The following is a 20,156-nucleotide window of genomic DNA, read 5'->3' as shown; positions in this document are numbered from 1 at the left end:
TTCTACCAAAAATGAGGAAGGCTGGTGGAAGAGGCCGTGGAATTGGGTGGGGGTTGGCAGCTGGTAATGATGGTGTTGGTGGTGGATCTGATGGTAGTGGCAAGAGCAAAATAGGACCGAATGCAGGAGGTGTTGAGCCTGTGTCATCGTCTGGCTACATAAGGCCTCGAACGCTTAGTTTTCTTGGAGTTGGCAAACCGCTTTTAAAGCCAGAGCATCAGGAAAAAGTTTTGTCTTACATTGCTGACTCAGCCTCCAGCTCTATCGCCTCCTCTTCTTCAGTTGTAAAAAGTAAAAGCACTGAGTCGTCATTGGAGGCTCATGTTCATGAACCACACCTTTCCTTGTGTCCTTCACCCCAACCAAGATTGAAGGATGACGCAGGCCATACTACTGATTACTCCATGGAGCTGTTTTCACATACCATGCCTGGATTATCAAGTCAAATGGTGAATTACCCAGGCCAAGATGAATCTGACATGGAGTGCACTGATGCACAGCCGCTGATGGATGATTCTGCTGGTACATTCACTCAGAGCACTACATTGTCCTCGCAGTGTACAGAGCCAGATTCTGACCCTGATGAGACTCAGGTGCCCCTTCCCGCACACTATACCACCATACACGGTGACACAGAGGAAGGTGCACATGACATAGAAGAGGAGGTGATGGATGACCCAGTTGTTGACCCAGATTGGCATCCATTGGGGGAAGAGGGTGCTGCTTCCAATAGCTCAGATGAGGAGCATCCACAGCAGACATCGACATCGCAACAGCTGTTATCTGGCAGGCCCGGAGCACTCCAAAGACAGGTTCCAAACATCAAAAGAGTTGCTGGACAGCTTGTCCAGAGGGTCAAAACATCACAGCGTGCTAGGCCGCAAAATGTCTGCCAAAGTAGGAAGAGTGCAGTGTGGCACTTTTTTGAACAAAATCCTCATGATCAGGCCAAGGTTATCTGTAAGAAGTGCGCAAAGACCTTTAGCCGAGGGAAAAATCTGAAAAATTTGAATACCAGTTGCATGCTTAGACATTTAACCAGCATGCACTTGCAAGCGTGGACACAACACCAAACCTCAAGTGCCACATGTGCAACTGATCACAACGAAGGTAGTCATCAATGCTACATTGTTTCCCCCACTGTAAGCCCACCGGTTAGCACAGCAGCAAATGTTGAGGTGTCGTTGCAAGGCCACAGCAGTCAGGGAATCCCACTGTTATATCAACGAAAGACTGATTCTAGGCCATCAGAAAGAACACCAACTCCATCACCATCATCAACCCTCTCTCAGTCCGCCCTGTCCACCGCTACTTCCACCATATGCAGCTCTCAAGTCCAGCTCACCCTCCCAGACACTATGAGTAGGTCAAGAAAGTACTCAGTCTCTCATCCGCGTACACTGGGTTTGAACGCCCACATTGCCAAACTAATCTCGTTTGAGATGATGCCCTTTCGGTTGGTGGAAAGCACAGCTTTCCGCGAACTCATGGCCTATGCAGTACCACGCTATGACCTACCCAGTCGCCACTTCTTCTCTCGCAAAGCCATCCCAGCCCTCCACCATCATGTGAAAGACCGCATTGTCCATGCACTCAAGCAGTCAGTGAGCGGAAAGGTGCACCTCACAACTGATGCATGGTCCAGTCGGCATGGCCAGGGCCGTTACGTGTCCATCACTGCGCACTAGGTTAATGTGGTGGATGCAGGGTCCACAGGGGACAGCGGTGGTGGGACAGTGCTGCCTAGCCCACGGTATAGGAAACAGTTGGCTGTAGGCGTTCCACCCTCCTCCTCCTCCTCCTCCTCCTCCTCCTCCAGAAGCGAAAGCTCGTCCACAGAGCGCAGTCATACGAGCACTCCATCTGCAGCTGCCACTGTTGCACACGATGTGTCCCCCTATCGAGCAGCTAGTGGAAAGCGTCAACAGGCTGTGTTGCAGATGATGTGTTTGGGCGACAGACATACCGCCGAGGTGCTGGCCGAGTACTTGAAGCGACAAACTGAGTCATGGCTGGGCAGTGTACATCTTGAGGCAGGCAAGGTAGTTTGTGATAACGGCCGTAATTTTGTGGCAGCCATAGCCCTTTCAAAACTCAGCCACATACCTTGCTTGGCTCACACCTTGAACCTGGTGGTGCAGTGCTTCCTCAAAAATTATCCGGAGTTAACAGCCCTGCTCCAGAAGGTGCGAAGACTGTGCGCGCACATCCGCCGGTCGCCTGTACACTCCGTTCGTATGCAGAAGCTGCAGCGATTGCTCCACCTTCCCAACCACCGCCTCATTATCGACATTGCAACAAGGTGGAACTCCACCCTGCACATGGTGGCGCGGCTGTGCGAGCAGAGGCAGGCCATAATGCATTTGTGGGAGGATACACGGCCAGGCACTTTGAGAGCAGACATGGAGTTGACAGGTGTGCAGTGGTCGAAGCTGAAAGACCTCTGTAAAGTCCTTCAGTGTTTTGAGGAATGCACACGGCTGGTAAGCGCAGACGACGCCATCCTAAGCATGAGCATCCCACTTATGCATCTGCTCATGCAAACTTTGACGCACCTTAAGGAGCAGGCGTCTGCAGCCAATGTTGATAAGCAGGAAGAGGAGGAGGGAATCCTTGATGACATTCAGCCATTGTCTGCTCAGGGACCTCTCCTGGACGAGGTGGAGGAAGAAGAGGAGGAGGAGGATGATGATGGGGATGATTACTTAGGGGAGGAGGATGCATCTCGTGGGGCAAGTGAAAATGTTGGCGTGGCAAGGTCTGGTACAGGGTTTGTGCGTGACTGGAGGGATGTGGATTTGCCAGAAAGTGCTCCTCCAACCAGCACTCGCAGTGCATCATTGACATCGGGAACATTGGCCCACATGTCAGATTATGCCTTGCGGATCCTAAAAAGGGACCCCCGCATTGCCAAAATGATGAACGATGACGACTACTGGTTGGCCAGCATCCTGGATCCACGCTATAAAGGCAAATTACAAAACATCATGCCACAGGAGAACCTTGACCTAATATTGGCTAATAAACAAGCAACTCTGGTAAATCGGTTGCTTGAGGCATTCCCAGCACACAGCAGCGGTGATGGTTCTCACACGAGCCGTACGGGCCGGGGGCAGCTTGGCAGAGGTGTTCGTGGTGCACACAGCAGAAGTGGCGTTGGAGACAGGGGTTTCATGACAATGTTGTGGACTGATTTTTCAAATACCGCTCACACAACTGGTAATACTGCATCGATGGAAAGTGACAGGAGACAGCAGTTGTCAACCATGGTTACAAACTACTTTTCCTCCCATATCGATGTTCTCCCACACAGGTCATTCCCCTTTGACTATTGGGCAGCTAAACTGGACACCTGGCCTGAATTGGCACAATATGCCTTACAGGAGCTCGCTTGCCCAGCTGCAAGTGTGCTATCGGAAAGAGTCTTCAGTGCAGCTGGATCAATCCTGACAGAAAAAAGGACCCGTCTGTCAACCCAAAATGTGGATGATCTAACCTTCATTAAAATGAACCATGCATGGGTTTCCAAGGATTTTGTCCCACCTTCCCCTGATGACACATAGGGTGACAGAAAAATGGCTTGCTTTGGTCCACCTCTTCCTGGGACTTGACCTATTTCGCCTTTTGCATCAGCTGAATGTCCAACATCAACATATGCCACTTTCTAAAACTCCCTAACTGTGCTGCCTCCCCCCCATGGCCGGGGTCACCACCTAGCGCACGACACCGTGCGAGTGCCGTTGCCCTGGACAGGTGGGTAGGCCGACTCTTGGGCGCGGGCACTGGCACAGGGTCCCTCATAGTGCAATCAAGTGTCTCTGACGGTGGTGGTGCACACCCGCCGTCAGACACACCGCTGTACTATGAGGGGCCCAGTGCCAGTACCGACGCCCACGAGTGGGCCCCCCTTGCTTGGGCAGGGCCCCAGCATTTGCAATCTTTACCTCTCCCTGCTCCTCCGCTGTGTAATCTGGGCCGTCAAATCCATACTGTGCCTGACACCGTCTGAGCCTGCCTCCTGAGACTTATATTTTGAATGTGTACGCTATCCATACATGTTATCCGGGGATACGGTACCCTTTCTAACCTTTGTGCAATCACGTGCAATCCATACTGGGCCTAACACCGTCTGAGCCTGCCTCCTGAGACATATATTTTGAATGTGTACGCTATCCATACATGTTATCCGGGGATACGGTACCCTTTCTAACCTTTGTGCAATCACGTGCAATCCATACTGGGCCTAACACCGTCTGAGCCTGCCTCCTGAGACATATATTTTGAATGTGTACGCTATCCATACATGTTATCTGGGGATACGGTACCCTTTCTAACCTTTGTGCAATCACGTGTAATCCATACTGGGCGTGAGAACGGCTGACGAGCTGTTAAGCAAGCTACAGCACCTGTGGTTTGCACACGTAAGTTTTTCATTTTTTCAGGAATGACGGTTAGGCCTAATTCCGGAACTGCAGTTGACCTGCACTTACTGGGAATTCATTGTTCGCGGGTAATAATTGTAATCAGTGATCCCCATCACTAACGTTGTTCAGCGGGTTATCTGCACCTGTAAGCGACAAACGCTGGCCTTTTCATTGTAGCGCACATGCAGCCACGGACATGTAAGGGCATGACACACCAGTTATTGGCCAATCTCATGTTCCAGAGCCTCACGTGTCCCTCTAGTAAGCCGGACTCGGACCGCGGGGCATGACGGAGTCTCGTTCGTTAACGGAATTAAGCTTGCAATGTGTGCATCTGTTCTGTAGCTGGCATGGTTGAGGTTTCCCAGGTGGAGTCGAATTTAACCGTAGGCTCCACTCCTGGTGGTGCCCTTCTGGACATTCCTTTAAGGTTCAGCTTTGCAACCATACTGCCCACGTAAAACAAACACTTTGCCTTCATGAACGCTGTTTGGAGGGTCATGACTCGTGGGAATAACGCCACCCAATCAGTTAACCTGCTAGAGAGATCCTTCGTTGCTCCCAAGCATGACATCACACTCCCTAGGAGGAAGGTAATGCCACTGTGGCGACCGTACTCCTGGGGGCGACACAAGTGCACTGATGCCCAGCCACTGCTCGATGAATCTGCTGGTACATTGACCCAGACCACTACATTTCCCTCGCACGCTACACGGCCTGAATCTGACCCTGATGAAACTCAGGTTACCCTTCCCATATACAGTTCCATCTTACACGGTGACAAAGAGGAAGCTGCAGATGAAAGTGCAGGTTCGGCCCACCCGCCATCAGACACACCACCGTACTATCAGGGGCCCTGTGCCAGTGCCGTCGCCAACGAGTGGGCCCCCCCTGCTTGCTCAGGATCACAGCACTTGCAAGGTTGAAATACTGTGCAGTGAGATGGAAGATGGGGACGACGAGGAGTCCAGACTAGTACAGGGATTCCCTAGCGAGGAGACTTATTTGATTGTTTTCAATGTTGGGACAGCAATTTTTGGGGAGCACGTTACTCTGGAGAATGATAGATGGGGCCCACCATACACTGGAACATTCCAAAGGTGGACATCAGACACTGGAGCAGCATTTACAGGGCCAATTATACACTAGAGCATTAGAAATGGGGCCCATTATGTTTGGAGCATTATTTGGGCCCATAAGACAGTGGAGCTTCATCCATGGGGACCAACATATACTGTAGCATTATGTGGAGCTCATCATATACTGTTTCAAACATTATATGGGACCAATGATTCTGTATGGAGAAATAGATGGGCCTCGTCATGAGATGTAAAAAGTGAAGTATTTTTCATTGTACTATACCGCTATTTCTCTGCCGTATCGGAGCATGATCATTGATGAGTTGTGGTATGTGTTAAAGGGGCGCTCTTTCGCCCAGGGCACATGAAAACCTGCAGCCAGCCCTCCCCCCCCACAACTTTAGCCAAATAACCCCCATTTTTCAGTGCGTAACTTGTATTATGAAGTTAATTAAGGTTGACAAGCTTAAGTAAGAAGAATTGATGCTTTTGGCATTCAAATGGGCACTGTAGGTGTGTTTCCTGTCCTCCTCTCACTGCCGACTTTTATTCCCCATTGACTTACATTGGGTTTCGTGTTTCGGGACGACCCCGACTTTTCCCTATAATCGGACGATCTTGCTCGACCCGACTTTTGGAAAAGTCGGGTTTCACGAAACGCGACCCTAAAAAACCAAAAGTCGCTCAACTCTAGTATCAACCACTGAGGACTCTCAATTCTAAATATTCTTCTATCTACTAGCTAATACGGTACAAAGATATATAGCTTTCCTGTATCTATACAATATACGATTGATCCACCCCCCCATGATTAATGGTTGGCAAGATGTTCTTTTCCTGAACTTCTGTGCCCTTTTTTCTCCACATTGTGGCCAAAGAGACCTATTTTAACTTTATCGGTTCACAGGACTTGTTTCCAAAATGCACCAGGGTTTTTTAGATTTTTTTTGCATTTTTCTGATGCTGAAATTTATGGTGAGGACGCTGGAGAGGTTTTCTTTTGATGACTCTTCCATGAAGGCCATATTTGTGCAGGTGTCTCTGAACAGTAGAACAATGTACCACAACTCCAGAGTCTGCTAAATTTTTCTGAAAGTCTTTTGCAGTCAAGCGGAGGTTCTGATTTGCCTCTCTAGCAATACTACGAGCAGCTCTCACTGAAATTTTGCTGGGTTTTCCAGACCTTATCTTGACTTCCACTGTTCCTGTTAACTGCCATTTCTTAACTGCATTTTATACTGAGGAAAGGTCAACTTGAAAACTCTTTGCTACCTTCTAACGTTCTTCTCCTGCTTTGTGGGCCTCCACCATTTTCATTTTCATGGTGCTGAGCAGCTGCTTAGAGGAACTCATGGCTGCTGCTGCTTTTTGATACAAGGTCAGATGAGGCTGGCTTTTTATAAAGCTGGGAAATTTGCATCCCCTGGTCTTTCCTAAAGATGACAGTGAACAAGCCATGACTCTAAGAGGCTAATTAAGGTCTGAAACCTTGGTCAAAGTTATGAGCACCCAAATCTCCAAGGGTGTAATTTTAAAAAATGTAAAAGATGAAAAAAATAAATATTTTATTTATATATATATATATATATATATATATATATATATATATATATATACATACACACACACACACACACACACACACACACCGTATATACTCGTGTATAAGCCGAGATTTTCAGCCCATTTTTATTTTTTTGGGCTGAAAGTCCACCTCTCGGTTTATACACAAGTCATATACCTGGGGGTCGGTGGGGGAGGGGGAGCAGGGGTGTCAGAGATCATACTGACCCCCCCCTGGCATGGTCTCTGCAGCCCCCCCACTTCTCCCACGGTCTCCCTTCCTGCCTTCACCGGTCACGTGGTACCGCTCATTAAACTCATGAATATGTGCATATTCATGAGTTTAATGAGCTGTACCATGTGACCACTGAAGGAAAGAAGAGCTGCTGGAGACCGTGGGAGTCGGAGAAGCGGGGCTGCAGAGACCGCGACAGGAGGGGGTAAGTATATCCAATATTCACCTGTCCCGGGTCCATCTCTGCTCACCGCTGTCTGCTGCATCCTGTGTCAATGATGTTTAGGCAGCAGGGGGCGTGGTGACGTGGTTAGTGTGCACCGCGCCCTCTGCTGGCTGAATAGTCACATACACAGGAAGCGGCAGACAGCGATGGACCCCGGAGAGGTGAATATCTCAGGTGCCAGGTCCTGAGCAGGAGAGGTGAGTATGGCATTTTTTTTTTGCAGCAGTAGCAGCATATGGGGGCATATTCTATGGAGCAGCATATGTGGGCATATTCTATGGGGCAGCATATGGGGGAGCATATGTGAGCATAATCTATGGGGCAGCATATGGGGGCATATTCTATGGAGCAGCATATGAGGGCATAATCTATGGGGCAGCATATGGGGGCAGAATCTATGGAGCAGCATATGAGGGCATAATCTATTTAGCATCAAATGGGGCATAATCTATGGAGCATTTTATGGAGCATCTTATGGGGAATAATCTATGGAGCATCGTATGGGGCCATAACCTTTATGGAGCATTATATGGGGCATATTATTCTATGGAGCATCTTATGGGGGCATTATTAACCTTTGTGTGGCATTATATGGGGCATATTTTTCTATGGAGCATCTTATGGGGGCATTATTAACCTTTGTGCAGCATTATATGGGGCGCATTTTGTATGGAGCATCTTATGGGGCCCATCATGAACTGTATGGAGCATTATATGGGGCTCCTGATTCAATATGGATATTCAAAAACATTTAACCTACTGATGTCTCAATTAATTTTACTTTTATTGGTATCTATTTTTATTTTTAAAATTTACCAGTAGCTGCTGCATTTTCCACCCTAGGCTTATACTCGAGTCAATAAGTTTTCCCAGTTTTTTGTGGCAAAATTAGGGGGGTCGGCTTATTTTTGGGTCAGCTTATACACGAGTATATACGGGGTGTGTGTGTGTGTGTATTTATATATATATATATTTATTTTGCCTAAAATACAAAGGAAATATGTCATATTTTGCTTTAGGCCTTTTAGAGATAATTTCATCTTCAGCTTGCTTAACTTTCACAATAACAGTAATTTTGACCAGGGGTGCCCAAACTTGGGATAGTATCTTGGAGATAAGAATACCCCTTTAATGTTGTATGGGGACAGAATGATCATATTAGTTATCATTCTGCCCATTAATATTTAGCAGCTGATGTAACATGGCCAGTAAATAATCACTTATCAAATTATTTATAGTCAATTCGGACATTGGTAACAGGCCCCATAAGGCCTCATTCTGACAGGTGATTTTTCTAGTAGAAAAACAGTGCTAATTTCTTCAGTGTTTGGTCCGTTTGTCAGTTTTTCTCATCAGTGATTTTCTCGTATGAAAAAAAATTGGTAAATAAATTGCAAAGTTTTTCCTGCCCATTATAAAATGAATAATGGAGAGCACTTGGGCAGCTCTGTGCACTGTCAGTGATTAATGGCTCATTTAGATGTCTGTCTTTACAAAAAGAAGAACGGTCCTAGTTTTATCAGTGGTTTTGATCAGAGTTTTATCAGAAAGTGGTCTCCAATTAAAACAGAAAAAAATCTCTACTTTCTCCTATCTAGCTGTCTGTAAAAATCGAATCGCACTCAGCATTAAAGGGCTGTCTGATTTTTTTCACGGACACATAGACTTGCATTACCGATTTTGATCCAACACACAGATCAATATCGGACAAGTCTACATCAGATGTGCCCAGTCCCAAAGCCCATAATAGGTATGAATAGAACTTGTATTTATAAATGGACGTCTGATTGAGCCCTAGCTACAATATAGCATCAGTGTCTGTGGCGCTCTAGGGTGCCGCTGTAAAGCCTACTGCACACAGTGCTGCAGAATGCACGAAAATTGTTTTTGCTGCTTTTCAGAGTACTCGTTGTTTTATTTTTTTCCTGCATATTTCCATAAGATTGCCTATAGAAAAAAATGCATGTGTGTATAAAAAAGATACCAAAAACCATTTGAAAATCATGGACTTTTTTATGCAACCCCTTCTCAACCTACCCTAGAAAATGTGGTAACAATCTATGTGTGAAGGAAACCTGTGGGCCATTTCAAGTTTGGGTACAGTTCTGGTACCCAAACTGAACTTTGGACTAAAGTTTGGGTCGGGTACCAGAGCCTGGTCTTCAACCAGTCCACTCATCCCTAATTTTGACAATTTGCAAGTGATGAATTAGGGTAAAACATCTGGATATCCAAAAGTCATAACGCAGAATAAAAAGAGAAATCAAGTAAAGATATCTCAGAGAGGTGCAAATTAAATAAAGAATAAGGCAAAAATAAAAAAAACTTCTAGAGTCGTTTTCAATCTAGAAACATGGTGCAAAGTAATGATGAATTGGACCCTATGTGTGTGAATTCAGCCCAACAGTATTTCTACAAGTTCCATTTCTTACTTTCATTGATGTGGAGTTACATTTCAGAAATTTGTTACACGGTAAAGGCTACATGGTGATAAATTCAATGGCACAGGCAACAAAAATGCAACAGATCGCTTACCAGTTTTTAACTCCTTGGAGCCTTTTAGTAAAAATACAACATTAGGCTATTGTGCATGGCGGTCAGAGCTGTACACATATGTAAGAAAAGGGTTACTGGAGAGGAATTGTGAAGCACCATGTGTTTATAATAAGATGTCCGTATGGTTAGAATTTACAGAAAATGTCAAAGCAAAATAAAAACCAGTAAGACAGAATTTTATCCATTCTGGACACGTTCTGGTGGTAGATCCTAATATTAGGTGAATGTAATGAAAGATTGTGGATTTGGACAATATGACTGGCGCATTACGGCGCTCCACTCCTTTGTACATCTCCAGATGAAATTCATTACAATAAAGGTCAGTTATGAACCGCTAATTATGCGGGGGTGCAGTACTTTGTAGTTATTCATCCTAGGTGTGTACCCACATTCATTGTATCTTTTTTTGGACAAACCCCATAAACTCATTGCTTGACCTTTTACATATTCCGTGGACATGTGGAGAAGATAAATCTAGATTATATTATTTTTTAGTCTTAAATACCGAGACTAATCGTTGAGCAGCAAAACCTGCAACGTTAAGATTTTATTTTTCTTCCCTATAAAATTTAAAGGGAACCTGTCAGGTCGCATAACACTATAAACCTGCACATATAGGGATAATCTGCAGGTTTTTGGCATTAAAAAGGTACCCAGCTGCTTTGTTGAAAGTGATATAGAATGGTATGCCTTTATATCCCTTTAATTGCCTTTAATACTTCAATTGCCTTTTGCCTATTATTGCTAGAATTATTCTTATGACACTGCAGACTATTAGTCTCTGTTTCAAGGAGACACACTTGTTATCATATATGTTTTCAATAGTCAGCCACAACATGTTCTGGGTACAATGTAAACAAGGTACGACCCTGAGGTGATGGTGGGTGATGGTGGGGGCCACATGAGCTCCATAGAATTACATATTGTTGTAAATGGTATAAAAGATTGCCTTGTATTTCATTACGTCAGATAAAGTGATCTGCCCACGGCCCATGTGTGAGCAGTCTCTTTTGTCTCCAAGTGCTTGTAAATTAAGGGCGAAAACTCCTAATCTGGACTCACTGGTAGTGTTGAGCATTCCGATACCGCAAGTATCGGGTATCGGCCGATATTAGCGGTATCGGAATTCCGATACTTAATTCCGATACTTTTGTCATATCGGATTCCGGAATCGGAATCGGAATAGGAAGTTCCCATCATGCTATGAGCCTGCTTGCTTTGATTAAGCCAATGGGAATCCTCCGAAGTGTGGGCACATCCTGTTAGGCATGTAGGCATGTTAACTATTGGCATGGCTGTGATTGGCTGCCGAAATGATGTCATGATGCACTATAAAAGCCACCGCAGCCGCCATTTCTGGTCACTCTGCTGTGAATTCAGTTAGGGACAGGCTGCTGTAGAAGACTGTGAGGGACAGTTAGAAATAGCGATTCCACCAAACATCTAGTGCTTTACCCAGGCTACATAAACCACCACTGTAGCCTTCTTTGCCCTAGCAGCAGTGTTCACAGCTGTCTGCAAGGGCTGTGTGAGTGCAGCTCACGCTGTGGAGTGGGTCCTGCAGCCACGTCAGGCTGTAGGCCACCCAGTGTGATCACTGCTGCCTCATACATCTTTTATTTTTTGAGCTGCATTTTTTACATAATTTTAATCTAGTGTGCTTCCATCCGTATCCATATACGTTGGTTGCAAACACTAGTAGTAGACAGCGGAGCCTTTCTGCAGCCTTTCAGTGCTAGTGTCCACTTTGCTGCACTGTTCACGGCTGTCTGAGAGGTCTCTGACTGTGTGTGAGTGCAGCTCACGCTGAGTAGTGTGTCCTGCAGCTACGTCTGGCTGTAGGACGCTCAGCGTGCGTCAGTGCCTCACACATATTTTTATTTGAGTGCAGCTCATTTTTTCTTCTATTAGTGTGCATCCATCCGTCTCCATCTACGGTGGTTGCAAACACTATAAAGGAGTACACAGCGGAGCCTTTCTGCAGCCTGTCAGTGCCAGTGCCCACTTAGCTGCACTGTTGATGGCTGTCTGAGAGGCCTCTGACTGTGTGTGAGTGCAGCTCACGCTGAGTAGAGTGTCCTGCAGCTACGTCTGGTTGTAGGACGCTCAACGTGCGTCACTGCCTCACACATATTTGTCTTTGAGTGCAGCTCATTTTTTCTTCTCCTATTAGTGTGCATCCATCCGTATCCATCAACATTGGTTGGTTGCAAACACGATATAGGAGTAGATAGAGGAGCCTTTTTTTCTGGCTTGTGCCCTGCCGGCGCAGCCAGATTAGTATTACCCAATTTTTTTGGAGCCTCATCTTTTGCATTGTAGGTTACCTGCCTGCATTGTAATAGCTCCAAAAAGTTGGTGATACTATCAGTTTCAATTCTTTGTTCACATACTTTGAGTTTGTTTCCAACAAAGAAACCACAAAAAAAGTTCACCAAACACTACATTTTGAACTTGTGTAGGCCACATCAGCTCCTATTAAAGTCTAGTCCACACACACACACACTTCATAAAATTAGTGTTTCTTGTACCTGTAACCAGCTGTTCAGGAATAAGCACACTAAGGCCCCCCTTTGTACTTTTTTGCCTATCTTAAGCAGTCTTGCAAGATGAAGAAGGCAGGGAGTAAGGTGCGTGGGCGTGGGCGTGGGCGTGGAGTTTCAGCAGGGAGAGGACGTGGGGATTCTGCAGGGAGAGGACGTGGGGATTCTACAGGTAGAGGACGTGGGGATTCTGGGCCTGCTGCGGGCACCAGTGGATCAGCATCCCCCAGTTTTAGCAGGCAACAGTCCTTTATGCGCAGCTTTGTAGGACCTCAACGTACCCCACTGCTGCGGGAGGAACAAATTGAAGCCGTTGTCGGATGGATGGCAGCTAACGCATCGACTTCAATTACTTCCGCATCCTCTCAGGGTCAGAGCACCGAAGAGCAACCATCTGTCTCTTCACCACCTGCCAAAGTGCCCAGGCAGTCAGAGAGACATGGACAGGAGCCATCACAGTCTCTACTTCTGTTCTCGGAATCTGTTGGCTTGGAAAGAGGGGGCCAGCCAAGCAGCATTCCTGAATGTGAAGAAGAGGGAGTATGCAGTGATGCGCAACTTCTTTGTCCCTCTGAATCTGAAGAGGCGAGTGGGCCAGTGCCTATGGTCAGCACACCTCAGTACGCATCAGATGATGACGAGACTCAGTTGCCACTTTCTGGTGCGTACGGTGCTGGCGAGACAACCCCGGAGAAGCAGCTGTTTGAAGAGGGGAGGGAAGATGATGAGGTCCTTGACCCATCATGGCGTGAGCAACAGGAAGGTGGTGGGAGCAGCTCGGAGGAAGAGATTCCCCTACCGGCCAAAACAGGAGGCAGAGGGAGGGGGAAGACTTGGTTGCCTGTACCCTCCACTTCGGCACCCGTTAGGAGCATTCCTCCTTCCAAAGGCAAACCGGGCGCTCACAAGAGTTGCAGTGCGTGGTCCTTTTTTGACACAGTTGCAGATGACATTTGCTTTGTCAAATGCAAGCTGTGTCATCAGAGAGTCAAAAGAGGGAGAAATGTCAGCAACCTCAATACCACAAATATGTGGAAACATGTGCGCACCAAGCACGAGTTGGAGTTGCAGAGACACCCTGAAGACGTAGGCCAACGTACAGCACCACCTACCACCTCTTCAGTTCGTGTTGGGCCCTCTTCCTCCAGCTCACACACTGCTGGTTCGGCTTCCTCACAGGATCGCCAAGGAAGAACCTCTGCCACTGTTGTCCGGAGACCCTGTCAGATTACACCCATAGCAGCACGTTCCCATCCATCACAGCCATCGGTAGCACAGGCATGGGATAAAAGGCGCCCTTACTCGGCAAACCATCCCCGAGTACAGTCTCTGAATGCTGGCATTGCCAAACTTCTGGCAGTTGAAATGCTGTCATTCAGGCTGGTGGACACTGACACCTTCCGGGACTTAATGGCATTGGCAGTCCCCCAATACAACGTGCCCAGCCGCTTTTATTTCAGCAGGCGAGCCGTCCCTGCCCTGCAGAAACATGTTGAGGGCAAAATAAAACATGCGCTACTAAACGCCGTTAGTAGCAAGGTCCACCTGACCACCGATGCGTGGACCAGTAACCATGGACAGGGACGATACCTTTCCCTCACTGCCCACTGGGTCAATGTTGTGGAGCCGGGTAAGGATCTGGAGTGTGGAGCTGTACGTGTTCTTCCAACGCCACGGATTGCAGGACTCCAGTCTGTACACATAGACTCCTCCTCCTACTCAAGTTCCTCAGAAACAGCAGAGCAGGAGCCTGTTACGACCGATATGAGCACAGCCGTGGCCAAACGTCAACAGGCTGTACTCAAATTAATTTCTTTGGGGAATCGAAGCCACACAGCGCAGGAGCTCTGGAATGCTATCAAGCTGGAGAGCGATGTGTGGTTTGGGCCAGCGAATCTCCAGCCGGGCTTGGTAGTGTGTGACAATGGCCGAAATCTGGTGGCAGCTCTTGGCCTAGGCAACCTCACACACATCCCATGTCTGGCACATGTTCTTAACTTGGTCGTGCAGAGCTTTCTGAGGGACTATCCGGATCTTGCTGCACTGTTGCACAAGGTCCGCATAGAGTGCGCTCACTTGCGACGTTCCAGCACGGCAAGATCGCACCTCGCTGCTCTGCAGCGACGATTTGGCCTTCCGGAACATCGCATCATATGTGACCTACCCACCCGGTGGAATTCAACGTTACATATGTTGGAGCGGTTGTGTGAGCAGCAGGCAGCAGTCATGGAGTACCAGCTGCATCAGGCGCAAACAAGTTGCACTGTGCGCCGTTCACACTTCAGCACCATTGAGTGGGCCTCTATGAAGGACATCTGCCTCGTTTTGCGTGCCTTCGATGAATCCACGCGGATGGCGAGTGCAGATGATGCACTAGTCAGCATGACTGTCCCCCTTATCTGCCTGCTTCAACAAACACTGCAAGCACTAAGGGATGAGGTTTCAGAAGAGGTGGAGGATGAGGAGTCCCAAATGCCATCTGCTTCTGGACAGTCTGCGCTACGTGTTTCCTCACAAAGGCCTAGGCAGGGGACACTTTGTGAGGAGGATGAGGAGGAGTCGATGGAGGAGGAAGACATCTCTCCAGAGGAGGGAGGTACACAAACCTCTACTCAGTATGTACAGCGAGGGTGGGGTGATGCAGAGCAGGCCGAGGTCACGCCTCAAACAGGGGACAGCGGTTCTTTGGCAGTTGGGAGTCTGCAGCACATGGTTGATTTCATGCTGCAGTGCCTGAGAAACGACCGCCGCATCGCCCACATTCTCGTCTCGGCTGATTATTGGGTGTACACCCTCCTAGATCCTCGCTACCGGGACAGCGTACAAAGGCTCATACCAACGTTGAACCGGGAGCGTAAAATGCGGGAGTACGAAGAGTCACTGGTGCAGTCCATAATGTTTTCCATTCCACCCGACAGCATTGTTGCTAGTGCTTTACAAAGCAGCTCTGTGCGTCGAGGCAGTGGAGGAAACTCTGCACAAAGAGGGAGCAGAGGCAGCGCCGCAGCACAAGGCAAGACCACTATGGCCCAAATGTGGCAAAGTTTTGTGTGTCCACCACAATTGTCTACACCATCAGCGACGCCTCGAGTCAGCAGGAGGCAACGCTTCCGTCAGATGGTGTCAGACTACATGTCTTGCCCTGTCGCTGTACTCCCAGATGGCTCTTCCCCCTTCAAGTTTTGGGTCTCTAAGCTGGATACATGGCCAGAGCTTAGCCAGTATGCATTGGAGGTGCTGGCTTGCCCTGCTGCCAGTGTATTATCGGAACGTGTCTTTAGTGCCGCAGGTGGTGTACTAACAGACCGTCGCACGCGACTATCTTCCGATAATGTTGACCGGCTGACTTTTCTGAAAATGAACAAGGCCTGGATCTCCAAAGACTTTGCCATTCCTCTTACAGACTAAATTAGTGGTTGGCAACTGTATCCAGGTCTGCTGGTGTGTTCATTTTTCTACCACCTGAACTATAATCCCTTTGCTTCAACACAGCCAGTTGTCGCTCAGATGTGTCGTCTGCACAGAGAAACACACTAGCTCCTGTGTTAGTGGGGTTCAGTAATGCCAGCTGATCCCCTGCTGTGTGGACGGCAAAGTCACCAGCTCCATCAACATTCAAACCACTACTGATTTTTAACCGTGCCCAACTTAGGTCTCTGGCTCCACTGTCTCTACTATTTCCCCTGTCCTCCAACCCCGCCATCTACATCTCTGAAGTGGCGTCAGCACAATCTACACTTGTTCCTGTGTTCCTGTGGCTCAGTCCCATCAGTTTATCCCCTGATGTGTGTCCGGCAAGGTCTCCTGCTCTGTCCACATTCCCATAACCAGTAGTGGGAATGAGGACAGAGCTGGCGAACTTGCCGGACAAACATCAGGGGATCAACTGACGGGACTGAGCACCAGTAACACAGGAACAAGTGTAGATTGTGCTGACGCCACTTCAGAGATGTAGCTGGCGGGGTTGGAGGCCAGGGTAAATAGTAGAGACAGTGGAGCCAGAGGCCTAAGTGGAGCATGGTTAGAATCAGTAGTAGTCCACAACCTCCATAAAAACCGCTGCCCATTGGCCTCTGCATGCGGCATGCGTAATCCTGGGCTCCAACAGCTTCAGTTGGTGTTCAGAAGTGTCGTCTCCACAGAGCCAAACACATTCGTTAGAGTGTTAGTGGGGTTCAGCACTGCCAGCTGTTCCCCTGCTGTGGAGATGGCAAGTCTCCTGCTGCCTTCACCTGCCAAAATCCAGTAGGCCCCAGCCTGCTCCTCGCCTAATCCTGGGCTCCAACAGCGTCAGTTGGTGTTCAGAAGTGTCGTCTCCACAGAGCCAAACACCTTCGTTAGAGTGTTAGTGGGGTTCAGCACTGCCAGCTGTTCCCCTGCTGTGGAGATGGCAAGTCTCCTGCTGCCTTCACGTGCCAAAATCCAGTAGGCCCCAGCCTGCTCCTCGCCTAATCCTGGGCTCCAACAGCGTCAGTTGGTGTTCAGAAGTGTCGTCTCCACAGAGCCAAACACCTTCGTTAGAGTGTTAGTGGGGTTCAGCACTGCCAGCTGTTCCCCTGCTGTGGAGATGGCAAGTCTCCTGCTGCCTTCACCTGCCAAAATCCAGTAGGCCCCAGCCTGCTCCTCGCCTAATCCTGGGCTCCAACAGCGTCAGTTGGTGTTCAGAAGTGTCGTCTCCACAGAGCCAAACACTTCGTTAGAGTGTTAGTGGGGTTCAGCACTGCCAGCTGTTCCCCTGCTGTGGAGATGGCAAGTCTCCTGCTGCCTTCACCTGCCAAAATCCAGTAGGCCCCAGCCTGCTCCTCGCCTAATCCTGGGCTCCAACAGCGTCAGTTGGTGTTCAGAAGTGTCGTCTCCACAGAGCCAAACACCTTCGTTAGAGTGTTAGTGGGGTTCAGCACTGCCAGCTGTTCCCCTGCTGTGGAGATGGCAAGTCTCCTGCTGCCTTCACCTGCCAAAATCCAGTAGGCCCCAGCCTGCTCCTCGCCTAATCCTGGGCTCCAACAGCGTCAGTTGGTGTTCAGAAGTGTCGTCTCCACAGAGCCAAACACCTTCGTTACAGTGTTAGTGGGGTTCAGCACTGCCAGCTGTTCCCCTGCTGTGGAGATGGCAAGTCTCCTGCTGCCTTCACCTGCCAAAATCCAGTAGGCCCCAGCCTGCTCCTCGCCTAATCCTGGGCTCCAACAGCGTCAGTTGGTGTTCAGAAGTGTCGTCTCCACAGAGCCAAACACCTTTGTTAGAGTGTTAGTGGGGTTCAGCACTGCCAGCTGTTCCCCTGCTGTGGAGATGGCAAGTCTCCTGCTGCCTTCACCTGCCAAAATCCAGTAGGCCCCAGCCTGCTCCTCGCCTAATCCTGGGCTCCAACAGCGTCAGTTGGTGTTCAGAAGTGTCGTCTCCACAGAGCCAAACACCTTCGTTAGAGTGTTAGTGGGGTTCAGCACTGCCAGCTGTTCCCCTGCTGTGGAGATGGCAAGTCTCCTGCTGCCTTCACGTGCCAAAATCCAGTAGGCCCCAGCCTGCTCCTCGCCTAATCCTGGGCTCCAACAGCGTCAGTTGGTGTTCAGAAGTGTCGTCTCCACAGAGCCAAACACCTTCGTTAGAGTGTTAGTGGGGTTCAGCACTGCCAGCTGTTCCCCTGCTGTGGAGATGGCAAGTCTCCTGCTGCCTTCACGTGCCAAAATCCAGTAGGCCACAGCCTGCTCCTCGCCTAATCCTGGGCTCCAACAGCGTCAGTTGGTGTTCAGAAGTGTCGTCTCCACAGAGCCAAACACATTCGTTCAAGTGTTAGTGGGGTTCATCATTGCCAGCTGATCCCCTGCTGTGGAGATGGCAGTCTCTCCTGCTGTCTCCGCATTACAAAGACAGTAGGCCTCTGCCTACACCCTCCTATTTCCTGGGCTTCAACACAGCCAGTTGTAGTTCGGAAGTGCCGTCCACACGGAAAGAGATACTTGCTCCCGTGTCTCAGTGGGGTTCAGTAACGTCAGCTGATCCCCTGCTGTGTGGATGGCAGTCTCTCCTGCTGTCACCTCATTCAAAATACAGTAGGCCTCTGCCTACACCCTCCTATTTCCTGGGCTTCAACACAGCCAGTTGTAGTTCGGAAGTGCCGTCCACACGGAAAGAGATACTTGCTCCCGTGTCTCAGTGGGGTTCAGTAACGTCAGCTGATCCCCTGCTGTGTGGATGGCAGTCTCTCCTGCTGTCACCTCATTCAAAATACAGTAGGCCTCTGCCTACACCCTCCTATTTCCTGGGCTTCAACACAGCCAGTTGTAGTTCGGAAGTGCCGTCCACACGGAAAGAGATACTTGCTCCCGTGTCTCAGTGGGGTTCAGTAACGTCAGCTGATCCCCTGCTGTGTGGATGGCAGTCTCTCCTGCTGTCACCTCATTCAAAATACAGTAGGCCTCTGCCTACACCCTCCTATTTCCTGGGCTTCAACACAGCCAGTTGTAGTTCGGAAGTGCCGTCCACACGGAAAGAGATACTTGCTCCCGTGTCTCAGTGGGGTTCAGTAATGTCAGCTGATCCCCTGCTGTGTGGATGGCAGTCTCTCCTGCTGTAAACTCATTCAAAATACAGTAGGCCTCTGCCTACACCCTCCTATTTCCTGGGCTTCAACACAGCCAGTTGTAGTTCGGAAGTGCCGTCCACACGGAAAGAGATACTTGCTCCCGTGTCTCAGTGGGGTTCAGTAATGTCAGCTGATCCCCTGCTGTGTGGATGGCAGTCTCTCCTGCTGTCACCTCATTCAAAATACAGTAGGCCTCTGCCTACACCCTCCTATTTCCTGGGCTTCAACACAGCCAGTTGTAGTTCGGAAGTGCCGTCCACACGGAAAGAGATACTTGCTCCCGTGTCTCAGTGGGGTTCAGTAACGTCAGCTGATCCCCTGCTGTGTGGATGGCAGTCTCTCCTGCTGTCACCTCATTCAAAATACAGTAGGCCTCTGCCTACACCCTCCTATTTCCTGGGCTTCAACACAGCCAGTTGTAGTTCGGAAGTGCCGTCCACACGGAAAGAGATACTTGCTCCCGTGTCTCAGTGGGGTTCAGTAACGTCAGCTGATCCCCTGCTGTGTGGATGGCAGTCTCTCCTGCTGTCACCTCATTCAAAATACAGTAGGCCTCTGCCTACACCCTCCTATTTCCTGGGCTTCAACACAGCCAGTTGTAGTTCGGAAGTGCCGTCCACACGGAAAGAGATACTTGCTCCCGTGTCTCAGTGGGGTTCAGTAATGTCAGCTGATCCCCTGCTGTGTGGATGGCAAAGTCTCCTGCTGCCTACACAGTCGTACCACTACTGATTTTTAACCGTGCTCCAATTAGGCCTGTGGCTCCACTGTCTCTCGTATTTCCCCTGTCCTCCAACCCTGCCAGTTACAGCTCCGAAGTGGCGTCTGCACAATCCACACTTGTTCCTGTGTTACAGGTGTTCAGTCCGGTCAGTTAATCCCCTGATGTGTGTCCGGCAATGTCGCCTGCTCTGTCCACATTCCCATTATGGGAATGTGGACAGAGCAGGCGA

Source organism: Dendrobates tinctorius, unplaced genomic scaffold (genome assembly GCF_039654945.1).
Source record: "Dendrobates tinctorius isolate UK_male_01 unplaced genomic scaffold, ASM3965494v1 ptg000104l, whole genome shotgun sequence".
Classification (NCBI taxonomy): Eukaryota; Metazoa; Chordata; class Amphibia; order Anura; family Dendrobatidae; genus Dendrobates; species Dendrobates tinctorius.
Note: the sequence above shows the minus strand (reverse complement) of the source record.